Source organism: Tachypleus tridentatus, chromosome 6 (genome assembly GCF_004210375.1).
Source record: "Tachypleus tridentatus isolate NWPU-2018 chromosome 6, ASM421037v1, whole genome shotgun sequence".
Lineage (NCBI taxonomy): Eukaryota > Metazoa > Arthropoda > Merostomata > Xiphosura > Limulidae > Tachypleus > Tachypleus tridentatus.
The window spans coordinates 17,800,614-17,822,266 of record NC_134830.1 but is presented as its reverse complement, the minus strand read 5'-3'; the positions used below and the strand labels follow the sequence as shown (position 1 = coordinate 17,822,266).

At 31.9% G+C, this 21,653-nt stretch overlaps 1 long non-coding RNA gene across 3 annotated transcripts; it reads right to left on the bottom strand.

The window, feature by feature from the left end:
• Positions 1-10,926: 10,926 nt before the first annotated feature.
• Positions 10,927-21,507, bottom strand: LOC143252021 (uncharacterized). Of its 3 annotated transcripts, none has more exons than XR_013028785.1 (3): positions 21,047-21,507; positions 16,841-16,971; positions 10,927-14,352 (listed from the first exon to the last, which is right to left on the bottom strand). It is a non-coding gene; the product is annotated as an uncharacterized LOC143252021 (long non-coding RNA). The 3 variants fall into 3 exon arrangements; XR_013028786.1 differs by lacking the exon at positions 10,927-14,352 and adding an exon at positions 14,375-16,021; XR_013028787.1 differs by lacking the exon at positions 10,927-14,352 and adding an exon at positions 14,375-16,003.
• Positions 21,508-21,653: the final 146 nt, after the last annotated feature.

The following is a 21,653-nucleotide window of genomic DNA, read 5'->3' as shown; positions in this document are numbered from 1 at the left end:
GTACAAATAGTATAAAACGTATTAGTTAAGAATTTTCTAATGTTAGATAATTTAAGATTAGCATTACTGTTTTGTTTGTGTAAATTTGTATTAAATTATAATTAACATGTTTTAAATAAGTTTTATTCAAATTTTATTTGGTTCAACTATGCTCAGAAATGTAAAGGAAATTAAAATATAATCCAATGATAAAAATATTCTACTTTCTTGATTTGTTTGTTGAAAAAAACTTATCAAAACATTTAACAAAAATGCATTATTTATTAGATTTTTACCAAACCCACCTCCTTCATGCAGTTTTGTATATTCTCTAGAAATACAATAATGTCCTTTAATGCTCACTCTGCAGGTTTTCTCTGTTGTAAACATCCAATTTTTAATCTGAAATAATTTCATCATGAATGTTTAGTTTTCAATTTTATGCTTTTCTGATTATCAAAATATGCAACTAATATTTTAATTATCATAACCAAGATATTTTATTCAAAGACCAGGTTTGGATTGGTACATTCATAAAATGAATTGTTGTCAGGTGGGCCAATGCATATGATGTATTTGTATAAATTTATTTTAAATTTTAATTGTTTAAACAGTAAGAAACACATGCTGTTCAGGCTGGTTTTTTGATGCTAGTGCACTCTATCAGAAAATGGGATATCATTGCTGTTACAGGTACCTTTTCTTACTTTGTGCAGAATCAAGGTTTGCTTTCTTTTAAAGACTTGTTGGTAATGCAAATTTGAAAAGCCGTATCCTGTTTTTTATTCCACACACTCTTCATAGTCAGGCATTTTACAAGAAATGCCACTTGTCATCATTAGCATAAGCATAATGTAGTAGAGTAATATGTGCCTTCTACCACTTTAATTAAGATGTAAGTATTTTCAAAATTATTATATTCTTTATAATTCTCAGTTTAAATGCACAGGTTTGTTCAAATAACACTAACTTTCTCTGTTTGTGAAAACATGCAAAATATGGATTTGTTAATTGGCATTCAACCAACTTTCTTACAGAAAATATGTACCCTAGAGCTTAACTCAGTGGATCTTTAATGTGAGGTGCACTTTTTGTGCAAACATGGATTTGTTTTTGTAATTAAGGGTATGTTTGACTCGATAAGAGGGGGTATAATATTATTTTATTAAACATTTATTTTTCAGTGTTTTCCAGGTTTTTCTAGATTTTGTAATGTAGTATCACAAATCTAACTTTTAAATGTTCTTTTAATTTGGAGGATCTTTTGTGAGTAGTTTTTATATTCTTTTGACTTTCACTCTATAATGTAAATTGTTTGTTTAAGCTTTAAACAAGTGAAGTGTAAGCTTATGTTTTAATATGTAGCATTATTTTAGTCTTCACTAAGGGACAATTTTAATTTCTAATTAAGGGTTTAATTAGCTTCTAGAAAAGCACATCAACTTGAAAAAGAGTTTCTCAAATAAAGTCATTGTTCATCTCATCTTAGTTTGACATATATCACTGGACTCTCTCCTTCTGTGTACCATATCCCAACTTTGTGACCATGGTCTTCCACAGACTTCATTTCCTTGAAGCATAAAAATCTCAACACATTCATCCATTTAGATAGACTTTTGACACAATTTGCCCTCTCTCTCCCATGGTCTTTCGTTCCTTCAGTCTTTCCAGTTACAATCAGACTTTCAGTTTCTTTTTCCTCATGATATGTTTGAGAAATTCTATCTGTTTTAGATGTTAATCATCAGCTTCCTCCTGCAACCACCTGTTAAACTACAGGGTGTTCGGAAAGTCACTGTGCAGTTTTGTAATCATATGCATATATAAGTGCACAGTGACTTTCAGAACACCCTGTATCTTCATATGAGGTGTGACTTATCCAAGAAACCTTCATATTGTGCCTTAAGAACCACAACTCAGTTGCTTCAATTTTTTTTTTCATACTTGGTGATGTTGTACAACATTCTGATGCATACATGAGTAGTGTTGTAACACAGTAATACAAATTTTTTTACCTCATCCTCGTGTGAGTTTTAGTGTTTGTCATTATTTTCTTCATTTTTTATAAGTGAATCTTTTACATTTTGCTTCATAATTACATTTAACATCTGATGTTAACCAACTTCTCAGGTAGTTGAACTTATTAACCTGCTTTTCCTGTTCCTTATCTACTTTGACAGTGTATACAGGAATGATCTTCTTTTTCTATAATTACCATACATTCTGTTTCCTTACATCGAATAATTAAACCTTTCTTCTAACTTTTACTAACAACTTTATCTAAACGTTTTCAGGTCTTCTCTTGAATCACTTTTTACAACAGTCTCATCAGCATGGTACAAGTGAACTTCCAGGAGAAGACACCAAATTGAAATTATCATTTTAAAATGAAGTCTTTGTCTTTTCTTCTTAGTATGACATGTATTACTAGATACTTTCCCTTTTAACTTTATTTTTATATTGTAAATAAAAATTTGTAAACTTATGAAAATATTAATGTTGAGTCTTTCTCTCAGATGATTCTAGCTGTTTATCATGAGAGAATTATATTCTTTAGTCTTGTATTTTCCAAACCTGCAGTTACAGTTACCTGACTTAACTGACAGTTCTTTATACCTATATGTTTATGTGGGTGGAGGTATACATATATAATACATCTCTCTCCCCTATAGTACATGTTTCATGCTTAACAATTTTTTACATTTTTCTCAAGGTTTGTATTGGATGTATTATACTTGACAAAATTCAGCTTTAAGTGTTATCTCTTAACAGTGTATAACTGATAAAATATATTGTTTCATGGCATGATTGTTTTGTATCCCCTATCGTTGTATGAAGGCATACCATGCATTTTATACCCTTCTATACTATTGGAGAAAGGTTTAAAAATGTTCATATCTTTTAGGTCTATATAGTTTTTGCACAACACATGGTCTGAGAAACCAGCAATTGACTTTATTCTAACTATCTTTGTTCCTTTGTTGTTCTCTAGAGATAATACATGTTCTACCTGCAGTAGATATTGCTCTTACATTGCACGTTTTGCAATAAGATCAATGGCACAAGTGTCCTTCACTGGTGGAATAAATGATACTTAGAGGATGCAGTTATCTCTATATTGTATAAGGATGATCAATCATGTTGTAAACACTAGCTGCTATGAGTAAAACGAATGTTTTGCTTTGAATAAGAAACATTAGATTAAAACATAATTGTACAGAATCTCAGGTGAGTTGCTCTACGTGAATACATGTTGAGAGAAATAAACCTGTTATCCAGAAGCAAACAACTGTCAAATGTGCAAAAAGAAAGTACCCACACTGTGTTTACCCATTAAATTCAATGTAGACTGCTTTAATTTTATATAAAACATCGTATCCAGTCTGTTCATTTCTTTGATTAAATTCTAATTACATTCAGATTTACATTTTGATTTATCCTGTTAATCCTTCAATTATAAAAGAGACGCACCCAACATTATTTGAGGAAATAAATTAACCTGAGATTAATGCACTATTTTTTGTGTGCATGTATAAATACCGTATGATTTTTGTCACATGTAGCAGATCTGATATTTATTATACACTGCTGGCCAAAATCTTAAGGCCAATGAATGTAAAGAAAAAATATACATTTTGCGTTGTTAGACTCAACCACTTATTTGAGTAGAGCTTCGAAAGATGAAAATAAGAAAAGGAAAATAAAAATAAAAAAAACGTTTACAGCATTTAATACGGATAATGTGAACACTATGAAATTAGCCTAAATACTAGCTGGTCAAAAGTTTAAGACCACACCAAAAACAAGTCCTAAATAGGGTAGGAAATGCCTAACAAGAGGTCTCAGTGGTGAGTTGCATGGCTGTCATTTCGAATAACTGCAAACATTCGCTTTTGCATGGTCGATATAAACGTTTGCAGAAGGCTGGCTGGAATCTTATTCCAAGTGGTGAAGTTGGCTTCACGAAGATCATGCACTGTTTGGAATTGACGTACATTTCTATAGATTTCCCTTGCCATTCACCCCCAAACATTTTCAATGGGGTTCTGTTCGGGTGAACACGCTGGATGGTCCAAAAGAATCACGTTATACCCCATGAAAAAGTCCTTTGTCCTGTGGGCATTGTGGATTGCAGTGTTGTCCTGCTGAAAGATCCAATCATTTCCACACAAGCGAGGGCCTTCGGTCAATAAGGATGCTCTCTCCAACATACCATTGTAGCCAGCTGCTGTTTGACGCCCCTGTGTAACCTGAAGCTCCATTGTTTCATGAAAGGAGAAAGTACCTCAGATCATGATGGAACCTCCTCCACTGTGTCGTGTAGAAATTGTCTCTGGTGGGATATGCTTATCATGCCAGTAACATTGGAAGCCATCTGAATCATCCAGGTTCAGATTTCGACCACTTTTCTACGTCTCATGTTTGGTGCTTTTCAGCAAAGTTTAACCGAGCTGTTTCGTGATGTGGAAGGAGGCGTGGGCTTTGAAGAAATTTACGGTTTTTAAAGCCTTTCTCTCGTAGATGCTGTCTTATTGTTTTTCAGCTTCATTCTGCGTCCGTAAGGGCCTCAATCTGGTTCGACGATCGACTGGTGTCTTGCTGGACAACCCGTCGAATCCTCCTGCTCAACGCTTGAAATTCTCAAGGTCTTTTAAGAAATTTGCAACAGCAGTTTTACTACGTCCAATCTCACCAGTGATGGTACATTGAGAGAGACCTTACTTTTGCAGCTCGACATTTCTGCCACGTTCAAACTCTGTCAACTTTTTAGTCTTTGCTATGTTTTTACCCAAATTAACACAGGAGATGTCAGTGGTAGATGTTGACAACGCTAATGCTTGAACACAAATGACTAAGTTTCGTTACGTGTTTACCGATTAACGCTTCGTTTCAGTATGGTCTTCAACCTTTAGCCAGCTAGTATTTAGGCTAATTTCATAGCGTTCACATTTTCCCTATTAAATGCTAAAAAAAGTTTTTGTATTTTCCCTCTTCTTATTTTCATCTTCTGAAGCTCTACTCAAATGAGTGGTTGAGTCTAACAAGGCAAAATAGATATTTTTTCTTTATGTTCATTGACCTTAAGATTTTGGCCAGCAATGTATTTTCAACTGTAGCTAGATTTGGAAAATCACGGATTGAATTCCAACTAAATGGTCAACATCAAATAAATGTGCAATCGAAATAGTATGCCACTTGGATGAACAACAATTAGCATTTAGTGGTCATGATTATTTACTCGAGTCTGCTAACCGAAGCAATTATATGATCCATTATTCAACTCCAATTTAGAAAAATAGAGTGTTTTTTTTTTTCTGGCCTGTTAAATATAAGCCAAAATGACCTAATTAATTGTGTAGAAGTATTGTTGAATAAATAATCCGTAATGACGAGAAAATCCACTAGTAGAGAAAAATATAAAAGTAAAAACGGCTGGTATGGATAGAGAAAGAACTATGTAGAGGAGCGAACAACGTTTCGATCTTCTTAGGTCATCGTCAGGTTCATAAAAAAAAGAAATAGATAACTGATCGATAGCTGACCACATGTTTGATAGCAGTTGTGTAATTGAGTGTAGGAATGTAGAGGGCGTGCTTAGATGTTGGATTGTATTTATTAATATTGGTATAAAGATGTTCCTTTGTATTGGTTTATCTTGGGCTTGAGTTCAGATTACAATATTTCATTGATATCAAACTAACAATTTGGAAGAACAATTGTTATTTCTTTAAAATCCTTTAGTTCGTTATACACATTTACAAGTTTTAATTTTTTCCATTACTATTGCTTATTATCAAGTAATTAACAAAAATTAATACTTATTTGATTATTTAAATTTAATAACTTTCAAAAAGTATTCATTTTCTTGGTCCTTCGTGGTTTTCTTGTATTGAACTTCCTGTTGTCAGTAGCTTTAAGTTATCTCTTTTTTTTCTGTTCCTGTTTTCCTTGTGGCTTAGATTCCAGACATGATTGTTTTGGTTTATTAAACTTTCTTGGTGCTAATTTTAAAACAACTTAAGCTTGAGATTTCGAAAACATTGAAAAAACTAAAATTAATAATAATTATCAAACTGTAGTACAATAGAAAAAAATCGTTATACAAAAACCAAATCGCGGAAAGAATTAAAGCTCCGCGTACAGGTACTGAATGGTTAAAAGCAGGATTGTAACTGATTTGGCTTTGATAAGAAATGATACTGCACACACGACTGGGGTTAGTTGTTGATTTTTGGTATGACAATGAATTTATGTTGCAAGTTATTCAAAGTAAAGATGATTTTGAACAGTAACGTTGTTCGTGGTCGCCTGGACTTGTCAGATACTTATCAAAAACAAAATAATATTTTATTTCAAAGTGGAGTTGTCTAGTAAAATATTATTTATAGAAATATAAAGAACAACATAGGAAAAGACAACACTGCCAAGCAACTGTCAGGTTTCCACACTGTAAGAAACCGGTTTAACTGCATCGTGATTGGGTAAAAGGTTCAAGGAAAAAGGCATTAGACTACATCAAGATAACTGTAAATCTTATACATGTGAGTGAGCGCAAATACATAGTAACGACTTACTGAAGGACTTCATTTTATTCAAACAATCACTTAGTGTTATTTTGAACTTGTTAGATAATAATAAAATAATTAAATGAAAGAGATATTAATTAAATAGTTAGCATAAAGAATCACCAAAACAATTTTAAGACGATTTCAAAAAATACTGAAGCTACAAAAGGCTACAAGTACATCATGAAAATACACTCGATGAAGACGCAATGAAGGCTGTTTAATTATTATTTAAAAAGTAGAGGTCTTTTTCTTTCTTTCAAATTTACTGCCAACATAATCATGTATAAGGTAACCTGCTATAATGACTAAGAATGTGAAAGTCGGTTTTGATTGTAATTTATAATGAATTAAGGTTACTATTATTATTACACTGTATAGATATTGATTGTAGCATATATGGAAAAATTGTCTATCTTGTTACAGTGACCAGGCTGTATATATTAATACTCAGCTGTAACGTGTGTGATGAGTTGTTTAACTTGTCACGGTGACTAACATGGTCGACATTGATACTGACTGTAATGTATGTTATAGGTTGTTTAACTTGTCACGGTGACTAACATGGTCCACATTTATACTGACTGTAACGTGTGTGATAAGTTGTTTAACTTGTCACGGTGACTAACATGGCACACATTGATACTGACTGTAATGTATGTGATAAGTTGTTTAACTTGTCATGGTGACTAACGTGGCACACATTGATACTGACTGTAATGTATGTGATAAGTTGTTTAACTTGTCACAGTGACTAACATGTCACACATTGATACTGACTGTAATGTATGTGATAAGTTGTTTAACTTGTCACGGTGACTAACGTGGTAGACATTGATACTGACTGTAATGTATGTGATAAGTTGTTTAACTTGTCATGGTGACTAACGTGGTAGACATTGATAATGACTGTAATGCATATGATGATTTGTCTAGCTTACTATAATATCTAACATTATAAAGATTTTGGTTGTACAGTAGGTTATAACCTTTTAACTTGTTACAATGCTTAACATCTTATAGACAGTTTTTATTGCAATGTATGCAGTGAATTGTTTAACTTCTTATGATAATTAAATTATGTACGAGATTGTTATTGTAACGTGCGAAAGAAAATAAATCTGTTATATATGTGTAATCATTAGACTGTTGGTCCACTTTGTAATATCGAATAATAAATTAGGCACAATGTCATAATATTATTCACACACCTAAATTAATTTAAGCCACTATATAACGACTTAGATTACTGAAAAACCCCATAAATCTTATATACACATCACTATTATAAGAGGTCTAATTGCTCATCTGTGGTTCGCCTGACCCAAGTTGTGCTGATGTGCCCTAAACGGGAAAAAATGTAGTTCCCACCAAATGGTGCGGGCAGTCGATAAATGCATTAGTTCTCCATGTTACAAATGATATTTCCGATTTTACCTTCAGTGAAAAAGAGATGGAAATCTTCAATGTGCGTGTACGATCACTAATCAGTTATTCTGCTGTATAATATTGAATAATAAATTAGGTGCAATATTGCTCACACACCTAAATTAAATATGTTCAATCCAAAAAGACTGTAAAACAAAAACCAAAATTGCAGTGTTATTGTATAAATTCTGGTTGTATTTAATTATTTAGTTTTCTTTTGTAACTAACATTTTATAGGTAAATGTTGACGTATTTTAATCTATATGATGAATAAGCTACATATAAGTTGTTAAGGGTAATGGTTCACTGAAAGTATGTTACTTGTAATTCACGTATCTGTAAAAGACTCTTTCTCTTGGAAAACCATGTCATATTTCTTCTGTCCTTTAATAATTTTTATTTTTCTTTAAATTTATCAACTGACACTTTTATAATATTTGTATTATATTTTTCAACCAAGAAATACAACAGATAAAATTTTAAAAAATCTACTTGACTTGCGCCTCTATTAAACTATATATAAAACTATTCAATGCGATCAAAATATTTGAATATTTACTCCATGGTTTGGTGAGAACTGGATACCACATTAAAGACTCATTTTTAAAGAAAATATTAATCTCGCAGCTTCAAACTTCCTACACTAGGTGTCCAGTTTATTGTTTAAATTATCAATACGATTTATAGTTACATTTTAACTTTTTATTCTCTATTATTGTCTTTTTTCAAACAGCCCAGTCTTTTCAGTTTTCTGAAGGTTAGCGTTAGATTTCGTTAAAACAAGGTTTCCATATCGCCCTTAACAGCGGAATGTTGTTTGTGTGTCTTTATACGTCATTTCTGTGTAAGTTTCAAGTTTATTTCTGCTAAGTCCATATTTCAAAATCAACAGTTGCAAGAATATAACTATCGGAAACTGTTAGCGTCAAACTGTGTGAATTGTTCTGTCTAATCAATTTAGGCTTAAACAAATAACTTCGTCTAAACATATTATTCAAACAGTCAAATTCTGAGTCTTTTAATTAACACGGCTACACTTTACAGCTACTATGTTTCATTTATAACGTACCACTTTATGAATTCATAATAAACTATTTTGTTTCATAATCTGTAATATTTTCATCATTACTCTATATGTGGAGGTTATGTCCAGTATAATCCATTTTTCTATATTATTTATTCAAAAACGAGCGTGGGTTAGTTTCGCGATAGAGCTTTGGATTTTGTACCTGGAAAACAGATAAACTTGGTACACACAATACGACAGAATTTCTCCTACAGCGGAAGATGTGTATGTATTATAAGAGTGATAATTAACCGCTAATTATAGGTATTTTAATGATAGTGTGCTTCTTATTGGATTTTCCCTTTGATAAGTTATTCAAAGTTAAATGTCTGTTTTAAGTGTCCATTTTTTAACTGGAAAATGTTAAAAAAAACTTTCTCCTCTAAGTATGATTTATAGTTCCTAAAAACATATCTATTGAAAAACTTATGACAAACGTCTAGCAGTCAAACAAACTGTAGGGTTTGTCTTCTGCTGCCTTTTTTCTGTAGTAATATTTTAGTTGCTAACTATTTACCATCCATTCTAAAAATACAAATATGAAACCAATCAACGAACCTAGCTTCCTATGAATGTAAACTTTTATTATAATGTGACATTATAGAAAGAAGTGCAAAGCAAATGTAGGGAATTTGATTAAAATGGTGATCTTTAACCATTGTGTGAACTCCTTTACATGGATCTCACCATGTCCACAATTATCTGTTTTTATAAATATACACCAAATAATCGCGCACAGATTTGACTTTGTAATTTATCACTCAATTAAAACCTAACACTACTACCACTCACACTATTTGAATGTTATAAACAGTTAGAAATGTACACCTGTTGTGTGATGAACTTTCAAGGACTTTTCTTGCAGAAATACGAGTTGATTTGTGACTAATACATTTCATATATCCTACCCTAATCATCTGCACGTGACGGGAAAGCAGTATCACTATATATATTCCGCTAAACGGAAGTAAAGGGGAACACATAAAAATGTTCACACAATTTCACATGCAGTTATTATCATTGACAAATGCAATTTACTCCTACCCTTTCAGTTATTGATAACAACGTCTTGGCTGTTGCGTAAAACGATTGCTTCCCAAAAAATATAACAAATAAAAGACCTCCATTTAAAGAACATTTGATTAAATTCTGTGTTCAAACCGTACAGGTAAGATCATTGCGCCTTATTTACAATAAATCGGTATATTTCAAATGAATATTTTCTAAAAGCAAATTATTGCCCTTAATTGTCTTATGCTATAAATAGCTATCTCCGTTTCATTAACTTTATGTTTTTAGTACCCAGTTTTATTATCATTGAAGAAATTTTTGAGCCGTGTTTGATTTTAATTATACCATTTCTCAACATCCAAACGCAATGTTATGATGTTCTCTAGGAGAAATGCTAATCAAGTATTAAACTTGTACAAATGAAGGTTTAAAATCGAATTACAAAAGTTATTTATGTGTTACGTGTTTGTTTGAGGGTAAAACTACAGTGGGCTTATCTGTTGTGTCTCCCGCAGAGAATCGAACTCCGGATTTTGTTGTTGCAAGTCCATAGACCACTATCCTACAAGAGGACATTTCTATTGTGCATAGTTGAATAAAATAATGACAAAGTATAAAAGTAAAAGCAACCATCGGTTATTACAAATCAGTCAACTCAGTGGACTTTGAGTATTCTGTGAATACTATGATATTTTGGGGATAAAGAAATAAAAAAACGTTTAGAACAGCTGATTTATTGATTGAACACTGTTTTCAGGTTAAATTAAATATCACAATGTGTTAAATTCTTTTCTAAGTAATAATTACCTTTTGAATCTCTAACGAAAAGTGAACTATCTGGAAAGATTAAAATAAATTCCATACACACACAAAAGAATAAATAGAAAACAAAATCATTCTTTATTAAACATTTTGTTACACACTTTATAATTAGACAACTACATGATCGAGAAAAGTCATACTAATTTAAATAACTATTTCATCTATAAACAGACTTTAGTTTTATCAGCCTCCTCCTCCCCTCACAGCTGATCCTTTCCTCTCCTACTTTTGAAGTGAATATGCTGCCGAAATTTGATTTTTTATGCTTTCATTTGTCTTACCACAATTATCTATATTTACGGGTTTTTTTAAAATAAGTTTGTTCTACGTGTGTAAAAAATTTGACAACTGACACAAATGCAAAACGGTCTTTATTTTTCATAAGCAAATTATATATTTAACACAAAAGCCATATGCAATGATACTTTAGAACCACCTTCATCACGTTTGTATAAAGCTCAAGACACTCAAAACCACTTCAATGAAAAAAACGCCAAAAATCAATGTTTCAAGACCGGAAAGAAGACCTTGGTTCTCATACCAACAGACAACAATAAACTATGCCTGCTGTGGAAATCACTTTTTCATGTGCAGAAAGTAGCCAACAGAGTGGATTATGAGGTGAAAGTGTATGGGAAAACCCAGATATAACATGCCAATATCTTCAAATTGTACTTCTAGAGTCAAGAAAACATGGCGGGTGTAGCTATCGAGGCACTGTTAGATATGTCTCGTGTATTTTTTAAAATAACGAATCACAAGAATGATAACTTTAATGACGATTAAGAAATACTAGACCTAAGACTACTGGAAAGAAATGAGACAAGGAATCAAACATAAATGAAGAACTGGCTTGTTTTATATTGTGCAAGCAGAGAGACAGTAATAGCAGGTTTACTTATGTAACTGCTTGAGAATCATCTGAGGTCTAGTTCAATTGTGGTGCATTGACCTTATTCTAATATTCCGAGTGTTTTTCGAAGCTCCAACTAAGTATAGTTAAAGATTACCTCATAGTTTGTAGAAAAAAGAAAATACAGGTGCTCAGCTAAGAAATTTATACATGGACATATGAACAACTGGTTACTGTATGAAGAAAATCACCGAAAATGGATATAAAACAAAGTTAGCGAAATATATTTTAGTGTGCTTCTAACTTTAACCATAACTAATATGTAGTGAAGATTATTCAATTGTTATAATGAAAGAAAATAAATATTGTATTAATAGAAAAACAATTTCTTCAAATGGAGTTCTACAGTAATCAAACTCGTTTGTGTGAAATGTTTCACAAAATATAATTATTTAAATCTTTGAATATATGTGGTAGCCCATATGGTAATGTAGGTGAAGTTATCACTGACTATTATAATGACAGATCAATTTTTTTTTTAGTCAAATGGTGTTCTAAACTAAATTGACCAGCCTGTGTGGAATTTAACGAAAACAAATATTTAAAGCCTGCGATACAATTGAGATCCAAAAATGTAAAAACAATTGTATAGACGTTTTAATTGTTTTGAACACTATTTTAAATAAGTGGATTGTACTGTCAGTTTATTCTTGAAATTTGTAGCCAACAGTTCACATACACCTACTGTGTAAAATCGCGACCGATGTAAAACATGACCATCGTTAGCCAGCTGGGATTACACAGTTGTACATGATCGTGAAAGACAAATAGCAGAAGTGGACCTATAGATGCATAACTGTTGTCGTGGCAGAAATAGTGTAGAGATTACAATTATGCCATATAAACATATTTTGATAAATGGATGGAGAAGGATTAGCAACTTGAGCTTCACTTAAAGATGGTGAACTACGAAGATTTGTTGAATAACAAGTAGTAGTAGGAAAAGAAAGAAAATAAGAGGATGGAAAGAATGGAACACAACTTGAAATCACCTACATATCACAACAAAGGTGGAACAACGAATGAAAATGGATACAGGACCAACCAATCCAACCTGCCCAACTTTTATGAAGAATGATAATATGGATGCTTTCCTGGAATTACATGAAATATTCGTCCAAATTAGAAACTGGAATAAAGGTGGCTGTACAATCTGTGTCAGCCCATTTCTCACGTAAAAAGGCCTTTAAATATATCTAGGTATGACGTCAGAAAATACCATGGACGATGAGAAGTTACATGTGATGTTAATAAAACACAATGAACTCACCGACGAAGGAACTCGCAAGAAATTCAATCTTAACACTGGAGAAACTATACTTCACTTTGTGACACGTTTTTGACGATACTTCTCAAGATGAACTTACGTAGCCAAATGTGATCATAGTTTTGAAGAACTGACAGACTTAATATGTGGGCAGTTTATGTTCATATTCTCAATTGACAAGATTATCAGCCTTGCAAAACAGGACATGGAAGAATAACTGGCAAGTAGACGAATAACCAAGTAAAATCAAAATGGGAGTGACTGACAGAAGATTAACACATAAACCATACAAAATATGTAATGCTTGTTATAAAATGAGTAATGACAACCAGATGAGTATCCGATGGAAAGATCATAGGCAAGGTCAAACTGCGTGTGATGATTGGTTAATGAGAAAGTTTCTTTTGTCACAGCTAGCCTGTTGAGTAGATTTGTGTTTAATTACAAAAACATACCGCTCTGGTAACTAAGGGTAATGTGTATGAATTTATAACTCATCATACAGTAAATTAATTACCAAACACCACATATTATATCTTAACTTGAACATAACATTATTTATTCAATTGTAAATGTTTTATATCATTACTACCACAATCTTCCTTTAAGGTAAGTGGTCAAAAAGTGAATCTTATTTATATAATAATACACTTACTTAAAATATTTTTATTGTACGGAAAATTCTTCAGCTTTTTATCCCGTGGCTATTTATCGTAAATTGTAGCGCACTTAACATTTCACTCTAATTTCATCATTAAAAGTTCGTTTATAATTACGTCATTGCACAATAATCACTTATCGTCATGATTCAATATTGTGAATTGTTCACACACAAAATATTTTATCCTATTCTTATAAATTACAGCTTCACCTACAGTAAATTCATAACTTATTATTATTTCCGGATTTTAACTCATGAACACATCCTAAGTAAACGTTTTCTCTCACCGATACAATTATAACACCACTTTTAGTGAACTTACTGAGAAGTAATTGATTCTATGTTTATCATTACAAGATCACTGATAATCTCGTATCACAGTAAATGTTATTCATTGTTATCATTATACAATACTTATCAATATTAATTTGAAGTGAAGCATTTCCTTTTTGAAAACATTGAAGTGAATTATTTTCAGTGTGAAAAATGAATATTTTACAACCAATTATAACAAACCCTTTCCTAAGTCACTATTTTAGTTTTCTTTCTTGTCATAGCTACCTATATTAAACTTATCGTATGGTAAATATTTCACCTTATTGATAGCTTGTTCACTCTGCGTCCAGTGAATTGGTGGCACTGTAAATATATTAACATAATACCGATTTCTACCATAACTGATACTATTCACAGCATAGAAGATGTTTCACAGTGATGTTTTCATTATATATTTACCAATACTGAAATCGTTTCAAAGTAAATGTTTACCTTAATAGTTTATTTTAAAATTATATCTAATGAACTCACTGCACAACAAATGTTTCCTTTTTATCCTTAAACATTTAATTATAATAAACTCATGAGACACTGCAGTAAACCTTTTCAAAATGTTATCATTATAATTTTCCTTTCAGCGAGATTATCTCACAGTAAATATTTTACCAATTAAATGTTCCAATATAAGTTGTTTTTCAATTTCTCTTTCCATCATATAGTAAGCATATCACTCTACAGTTATAAACAGCTATTTATAATGAAATTATCAAAAACTGATTCAATTCATTGGTATATCGGTGTGTTTAGTTGTTGCCAAGTTAATTCAAAATATTTATCTCATTTTTGTCAATATAAAATTTTGTGAAACTGAATAATCCAACAAATATTTCACCTTAATTAAATCACATTATAATTATTTCAAATTGCCACCCTGAAAATGTCTCTTTTCATTTGAAAGTGAACCTCAGGGTTACTGTTATACACTTAATTATAATACTTAACACATTGCTAATTCTTTACCTCAACGTTATTCGTATAATTTATATATCACAAGTTCGTCACACAGTAAATGTTTAAACTTGCTTTCTCGTTATCATTACTTAATTAATGGATTTCATAATCTTAATTAGCTCGTAGTTAAAATATCAGGCAAAAAGTGTTTCATCTCATTGTCATTATCTAATATTCAGTTCTAATGACAAAATCGCAAAGTTAGATACATCATAAAATACTCTTAAATGCTTTTCATTGTTCTTACCATTTTGAAATTACTTCGAGAAATCTTTTCGCACCAAATGTTTAACATGACTACTATTACAATTTTACTTAGATTGAAATACTTAGTGAACAATTATCTTTAAACTCGCTATTATGTTTAACCTCACTTTCACATTATTTACAAGTACATTCCACTGCACATTAAATGTAGTGCTTATTGTTCTCACTTTTATATTTAGCATACATTTGTTCTGTTTCTAGACCTGAATAGTGTTACTAGCACATTTAATGTAGTGCTTACTGTTCTCACTTCTATATTTAACATACATTTGTTCTGTTTCTAGATCTGAATAGTGTTACTAGCACATTTAATGTAGTGCTTACTGTTCTCACTTCTATATTTAGCATACATTTGTGCTGTCTCTAGAACTGAATAGTGTTACTAGCACATTTAATGTGGTGGTTACTGTTCTCACTTCTATATTTAACATACATTTTGTATTTCCTGACTTTAACATTTTTATAACAACCATTTATTCATCCTTAAAAAGAAACTTATTACCGTATTTAACTTCATAAGTCATTATAGTTTAAATGGTCATAGAAAATCTTACCTACTGTATGTATTAAGTGAATGATAACATATAACAGTTCTTTCTATTTCTAGCAAAAGATCTTTAACATAACCATTTAGCTATAACTGAATGCGTCCCCGAGTGGCACAACGGCATGTCTGCGGACTCCCACCGCTAGGAAACGTGTTTCGATACTAGTGGTCGGCAGAGCAAATGATAGCCTGTTGCATAGCATAGTGCTTAATTTCGGGCAAACAAGTGAACATAAGAAATTAATAGCTTACTGTTTAACCAATCATCATAAAAACTATTTAAAACGTACTCTCACAAACTTTGGTACGCTTTATGTAAACATTACAAACCTGTTCTACATATAAAGTTAAATGTTTTTAATAAACTATTTTTACTAAAGATCTAAAGTGTTAACTGAATCAGTCTGATAAAACTGATATTTATACTAAGAATGAACACCTTACAGTTTGTATAATATTGTATAATATTTAAAATAAATACAAAAAATTATTTAAATGTTCTAGTAAAACTTTATAAATGTATTTTTTGTACCATAACAATAATTGTAGCAGAACCATCATTATATAAAATAAAATAAAAAATTTAATACAAAGCTAAATTAATAATACCATTTTCCCTCTGCACTGACTGCAACACTCACTAGAATATTCCAAAGTACTTGTATTTGTTCTGAACACTCAAAACACTACTCAATATATGAATCAGGTAACACTTCTGTTAGAAACATAACTAACTCAACATCACTGAATGGCTTCACCACACCAACTTGTGCTTCCAATTTTAAAGGTGAACTCTACACTGTGTCACTCAACTGATTAAAATAATGATATATCCTCTATAAAATTTACTTTTGTTTTCAAAGCAGCCACTTAGTAGCCAGAGGAATTCTAACGGAAACAAATCCCACAAATCGGAGCGTGTTAGTGATGTTAATGTATACTTGAACGACATTCTTAATCACAAGCTTGTTTAAATTATCATGAAATGTAAGTTTAACATTTCTTTCAATGTAATGCTTTACTTACAATGAATGAAGATGACTTAATTCACCCAAACTTATGGTCATCAGGAATGGAGTCCCCCATCTGTTGATAACCAGACTGTTGTTGCTGGAACTGATGATTTGGTACAGGGGATGGTGGAAGAGGTTTTGTCACTGAAATACAAAATACCACCTTTAATGTCATGACAACCATTATATTATCTAAGAGACACATCAGTGGTTTCTGAAGACTTATGTGAACACCTTGCTGAGGTTCAGTTGAGCGCTCCACGACCACAGTCGACTTGAAGGCTCAGAGTGGCAGGCGACCTTCATTTATTCCCGTTATTCTTATATATTGAATTTAACATATTTAGTATTGGGTACAATCACTGAACATTTCAGGGGCTTTTGTTGAGTTATTGACGAGATATCATGCTTTTAGTACTGATACCGTAATTAGTTGAAGTATCAAACATGCATATTCAGCGCCGTGCCAAACATTAAAAGTTATTATTCAGTACTAAAAGGGTTAAGCACTGTACTAAACTTTGGCCGAGTTTCCATCATCACATTATTCTACCAATAATTTCACGTTATTATTTCAATTATGGTGTCTTTGAATGAATCTAAATCTTTACTTAATTATTTCGAAGTGTCGTGCTTATGAAAACTTAAGTTTCAAATTTTTTGGTTGTAAATTATTTCAGACCGGTTGGATGGTTATTAGAATTGGTATGAAAGAGTTTTTTATTGCATTATTTCTGACGAGAGACAAAGATTACACTATAAGTTCAAGAACTTATGATTAATTTGTGTGATCTGAGAATGGTTTATATTGAGGTACATATTGGTTTGAGTCAGTCTCTTTGAATCTCGGTGAATCAGTACATCTAAAGAAAGGGTTTTTTTTGTTGTGCTCGTGCTGTTAAGCGAATTTTACGTTGCGACGTGAGGTTCAAACCCTGTAAAGAAACTTCATACATTTGACAGCTGTAAGGCTACCTTACCAAGTTAAAAAGAACTTTCAGTTTTATCTGTAGAAGGAGTCCAGTATGCACGGTTTCTACAGTGGTTTACTAGCCCCTAGAAAGTGGAGAAAAACATTATGTTGCCTTCTCTGAAGCTCTAACAGACTGTAGGAGTGATTTCTTCACCTAGCAAGTTAGAAAACAACACAGATGTTGATATAGACTGAAAGTGACAAGCATATATCAGTACATTACTTACTTTAGCTTTTTGCATGTTACTGCTTATGTGAAACGGTCAAGAGAATCTGGCATTATGATAGTAGATAACTGTACAGAATTCAATATCAGTGGTAAAGATAACATCACGTTGTTCACACAAGCATGAATCTTTACATTAGGAGGAAATGTGAATTATTTGTTGTTCATGGTGCTTCAAATATTAAATGATAAAGAAAGTTTATGATTAATTTTATTATGATTCTTAGTTGATACTGAGGTAATATGTATACAGTTATGACACTCTAATACACACATATAATAATTAAAACTAACAGTGCTCTTTAATTAGTAGTGACAATCATGACAAAAAATTAAAAGTATTAAGATCTGTTAATGTGATGAATTACCTTAATGATATGACAGTAAATATTTTTATACATGATTTTCTCAAAACCCGACACTCAAATAATTTTAAATGCATTGCATCTACACCTTGTAGTTGGAGTTTATAAGACAAAAATACCATTATTTTGAGTTAGTTTTTCCAGTGCTCTCTGCATTGTCAGAGAGAAATTGTCTGCTTCCTCCTTACTACTGAAGTTCAAACCATAAATTTGTCGGTTGTCTCGCCACTGATGGAAAGTTGCTGTAGCCTTGTTGTACTTCAACCCTTTTAGAATTGTACAGTTGATAACAACTTAACAGATATATATTTATACCTGCATATTTTCAATATTGTACAGTTGATAACCTGACATATATATATTTATATCTGCATCTTTTCCATACTGCACCAATGATAACATTTTAAGTGCCACCAGAAGTCATTCTCTAGGGTCTGATAAAGTATGGCAGTCACTCCAATACTTAAATTTAAATATTGTCACGTACAAACTTTTCTATTAACGTCAATGACGGTTTATACACTTGAGCAATGGAGTGAATATTCATTTGTAGTTAAGCACAAAGTCAACTACAAATATCAAAACCCAGTTTTTAGTGTTATAAGCTCTCAGACTTATCACCTAGAGTCCAAGGAAGTGTAACTGGTACCTCCATTGACAAAAGTTGGACCTGCAATTGTTATACCTCATCCTTCTAACAATAACATGCTGATACAATTCTGTCCTGTACCTGTATCTACAATTCACTTATTCTAACAGTCACACATATGGCCCGTTACAGAAACATGTTCAGCTGCAATGTTTATAATACTTTGTGTTTCCCTATTCTGACCTTTAATATAATTTAAACTTCAACTGTATTCTCTGTGTGGCTTCAGCAAAACAGTTTTTATAACAAATTTGATAAAAAGCACCTAATATTCAGAGTGCACCAAAACACCTATATGTGAAGAACAAGGGTTAAAAGAAATGTAAATATTTACAGAAGAAAAACAAAGATAACTTTTAATTATATGGTAAAAATAATTCCATTCCCAGTCTATGTAACAACAACAAATCAGTTTTATTTCTTCTTTAAAATTTCTTTATAGGTTTTTACACTTTATAAGTTGTTGTAGGTCTTCATGCTATCTACACCATCCCAATGTAAAAATCAACTCAATATGTAACACAGATCCAAAAATGTTAACATGCAGAATGATTCATTCTATTGGTTAAAAAAATAAACATTCCATCTCGTTGTTGTTTCATTGTCCACTTGTATTTGTAATCTCATCTTTGTGTTCGTTATTTCTCAAAGTCCCTTATTCTAAACTTAGAGCTTTAAAAAATATATCTTGTAACAATACATACATACTTATATTTGCAATCCACACACACACACACACATATACAGGAGAGACAGAGACACAATATGTACATAACACAATAATAACTGTCACTGAAATCTATTGTAGTTTTAAAATGTTGCCAATACCATGGGTTATATACCATACCTAACATAATTAGTACCACAGAACTTATGTCCAGTTTATTACCATTTCAAATAAGCATGATAAAATACACTCATTTTACATTGAATAAATTAGCAGCAGTATAGCACATTGAAACAAAAACTGAAAATATACGTTTTCAAAACAGCAAATTTAATTAGTTTAAACTGTACTGAAATAGTTATCAACATTTGTTTAATACAATAATAGTACTAATCATAGGTTAATTTAAATTCTATCAGGACAATTTAATAAAGAAATGTTTCACATCCATACAATTTTCTAATTAACACAACTTGGTTTTCAGACTGCCATCCACATAACCAAATACTCTCGGTGGAGATTTTAATAAATAATCTATTCAGATAATATTATTAATTACCTAGAAAAATGCTCAAAAAGAAACTTCAGTGGAATATGTAAATGTCCAAAACTTACTTACACCATTTGTAACAAAATGCAGAATCTCGAAAAATGTTTTGTGATGGAGTTTTAAAATAGTTTCAAAATCTGGCAAGCCATCAGAAACCAATGAACCTAAATGTTTGATAACAAATCAAATTGACTGTAGATATGTCTTTTCCACATTCAAAATATCAAATTTAATCCTTTGAAGTAAGTACTATGACATATGTTATGTTGGATATATCAGTAATGCGCACGAGATTATATAAAAAGGACAAGGTCCAACGTACATTCTACATTTAGAGTTACCATACACGGCTCAGGTCGAGGGTCTTCCAAAGATTAAAATAACGTCCTCACACATATGCTCTGGCCTAGCGCGTAAGGCGCGCGACTCGCAATCCGAGGGTCGCGGGTTCGGGCCCGCGTCGCGCTAAACATGCTCGCCCTCCCAGCCGTGGGGGTGTATAATGTGACGGTCAATCCCACTATTCGTTGGTAAAGAGTAGCCCAAGAGTTGACGGTGGGTGGTGATGACTAGCTGCCTTCCCTCTAGTCTTACACTGCTAAATTAGGGACGGCTAGCACAGATAGCCCTCGAGTAGCTTTGTGCGAAATTCCCAAAACAAACAAACAAACACATATACTCAATAAGCCTGTTTTCTCCTGGGTCAGAAATGAGATCAAACATTAAGAAACATAAAAGAAAACTAAAAAATTATTTTGAAAATATCAACTCGTATAAATGTATACATACTTCATGGTCTTGTAGTTTTCTTCCCACCACCCTGAATGCATTATTGGCAACATGATTGTAGATATTGACTTTAGAAAGACCACTCGATGAACCACTGTGAATCCATCGTTTATTCAGGTCATCGTAAATCATCACAGAAGCTTTTGCCGATGAAAGCGACTGCTCTGCACGAAATCAGATAAGTTTATAGCTTCTATTAGACCTTCTGTACAACTATTGTACTAACCCATGAAAACGTTAATTAGTATTAAAACTGTCCACATTATATTTAGCAATAAAGATTGATTTCACATTTTGTTTTTAACACCAAGTTATTGATATTATGTGAACTTCAGAAATATTGCACAAATGACAATAATATCCTTAGTCATTTCTACCTATAAATATGAACAAACTTTACAGTAATTGCTAATAACCCATTAAATCAGCACCATAAAACAACAATGAATTAAATATCGCATTTGTTGTAGCGGTCCAGGTTGTCAACTTATTGTCATAACAGATAATGTATGTGGTAGTAATACCCAAATGTGTTTGGAATATCCCATTTATCGAACAAAATCCAAACGCCGATGTTAATCTTGTCAGACGTCATGAAAAATTGTAG